The sequence below is a fragment of the Hipposideros armiger genome, unplaced genomic scaffold (genome assembly GCF_001890085.2).
Source record: "Hipposideros armiger isolate ML-2016 unplaced genomic scaffold, ASM189008v1 scaffold_543, whole genome shotgun sequence".
In the NCBI taxonomy this organism is placed as follows: domain Eukaryota; kingdom Metazoa; phylum Chordata; class Mammalia; order Chiroptera; family Hipposideridae; genus Hipposideros; species Hipposideros armiger.
The window spans coordinates 1,105,613-1,108,353 of NW_017731893.1; the positions used below are offsets into that span (position 1 = coordinate 1,105,613).

Consider the following 2,741-nt stretch of genomic DNA (forward strand, 5'->3'; position numbering starts at 1 on the left):
TATCTGTTTGTCTTTCTGTCATCCACCTATCCATCCATCCATTTATTTTGGACAGAGGTTAGTATGGCAGTAGTGATTCTTCAGATTCAAATCTTATTTACTCTGTAGTTAGGGAACAATGAATTGATTGTCATTTACTCTGAACTTTGGGGAAAAGACAAATTAATTGTTATTTAATTCGTACTTAGACAATAAGACAAAAATTCTTTACTAATTTGGAGTAGAGCTATCAAAGAATTTTAAACATACCATATTTTTAAACTAATTAAAGTGGCATGCTAATTTTAAAATTATAAAATGTGTTTAAAGTGTTATACATACTTGATATCATCCAGAGAAAATATTATTAATACTTTAGCACTCAGCTTTCTCAACTGAAAAGGGTTTTTAATTCTATATTTATTCTTGCATGGTATGTAGAATAATAGAAAAATTCCTAGGAGAATTTTCCTAGGAGAATGAAATTCCTAGGAGAATGAAATAGTGAATTATTATTGACTATATAGTTGAAGTGACAATTTTGTATTATGTTTTTCTTTCTTGTTATGAAAAGTAATATGCATCTAATATTTATAAGAAACTATACAGAAAGCACATCAGTATTACATATTATGAAGTAAAACTTTTATTTTTGGTGCAAATTACTTAATTTCAAAAAGTTTATGAACATGCTGGTTTTGATTGTTATATTTGTGTTAGTTATTAAATTACATTACTTTAGTGTCCTGTAAAGGTTGCAATTTGAGTGCAATGATGCCTATTTCCAAAGCAAGTTATAAAGATACATATAATTGTATTTTAATATAGCTTGTAATTTATGATTGGAGATTATGAATTCAAGGTGAACAGCTAGAAATTGGAAATGTTTGATGAAGTGAAAAAGTGTGAAAGCTAGCTTCAGACCTTCCCAGATGAAATAAATGCCCTATGTCCTATGTGTATACAGTAGAGCTGAGTATTCCTTAAGGTTTTTCTGTTTAATTAATTGCTGCTTTTAAGTTGGGTATTTTGTTGCTGTTCACAATTGTATTACTAGATGCCAGTTTTTTATGACTATATGGAGTATATGGTCTTGTTTAGAAAGATACTATTGTTTCAAAAATAGCGTCTTCCCCTTCACCTCTATTACCTTTTTCTGAATTCCAGTTAGATGTGTGTGTGATCTCATTTTAGCTTGCAGTGCCCTAATCTCTTAGATATTTTCTATTTATATCTCTGGGCTAAATTATAGATAATTTCTTCAAAACCTTTTTTCCCATGAAATTATTCTCTTTTCAGCTATGTTTAATCCACAAGGAAGTTAGGGACTGGCACAGTGTAGGTACTTATTTGTTAAATGGACATAGTCATGCATTTCTGACATTTGACCAGGGGCCTGAGCTGTGTTCAGTTAATGTTGGTTGGATGTGTGCATACATGAAGAAATGGCTGAATAGGTGAAATTTAGCACTAGTAGGTAAGATAAATAGAACTGCTGTAGGTGAAAATGTGTGTGTTTGTTCACTTGCTGTTTGCTTCATTTCTCTTAAGGAATTATACCTTTCTTAAGATGTTGATTCTGCCCAACAAACATTTGTGACACTGGATAACAATAGTTAGTACGACAGGCCTTGTCACTAATAAGCATTAGATGATAAACTTGAAGATGCTGTGATAGAGACGTGGACTTTGCCACTATCTTACTAAACGTTAAGAAGTGCTATATGAAACTTGAGATTTCTATGCACTTAACCATGAAGATGACACAGACTTTAATGCCTGAGCTTCTGTTTTCTTCTATAAATCTTTGTGTAACTGATATTTATCTGATAGAGAATGGAAATCATGTTTATTCTTGCTACATCGAGAAATAATTGAGAAACATTATTTCTCTGCCAATTCCACATACATTCTGCAATGTTTATTCTCATGTTTTAGTTCCAAATGTTGAATTTTTCCCCAGAATATTATTAGTGTGAACTATTGTAATTTCATTTTGCTTGTGGAACAAGTACATACAATCATAAACCAAACCCTGTTTGGTTTTCAACTTTAGTTTTTTATCCTTCCCGTTTTTGTTTATTCATGCCTTACTTTTTATTTTGCTTATGAAGTGATGCTTAGTAATATTTTTCACCCTACCTGAGAATTGCTCGTATTCTAGAGTTATCTGCTGGAATCCTGTTTTTTGTTTGTTTGTTTGTTTTCTTTCTACCTTGTAGATATTACTATACAAATTCTCCTCACGTATAAAAGGAAACAAAAGGTAGTGACCTTCATGGGATGGATTATTGACGGGAGTTCATAAAATAATAAGTGTAAATTGTTTATACTTGTGGCTGTTATGTAGTAAAAGGTCAATGTGGCATAAATTCTAATTTTTAGTCTAAATTATTATCATTATTGGGTTGTTACCTTTGGTCGTTGAAGAAGAAAACACAATACAAAAGAAGTTAAAGTGAAAATTTTTCTTAATGAAAATGAGCTTTAATTGTTACCTTTCTCCCACACTTTGACTTCCCAGATGCTGTGGGTTTCTAACTTACAGCACCATTGAGGGAGGGCAGGCAGTCTGGAAACCCAAGTGTTTGATGTCTTTCAAGTACTCTTATGTACGATTAAGTTTTGCAACATTCTGTTTTTGTGTTATTATGGGGGTTAGTTTGATGATTTTGTCTTTTGTTTGGTACAGATAATAAATAGGAAAAATTAATGGGATCTGGGAAGAAACTAAATGCCATCCATGTGTCTCCTCACCTTTA

General features: G+C 31.7%; 1 protein-coding gene across 1 annotated transcript in view; it reads left to right on the plus strand.

Annotated features, from left to right (window-relative positions):
• LOC109396776 (sperm-associated antigen 16 protein-like) overlaps positions 1-2,741 on the plus strand; it is a 93,140-nt gene that overhangs the window by 38,284 nt on the left and 52,115 nt on the right. The window lies entirely within an intron of this gene.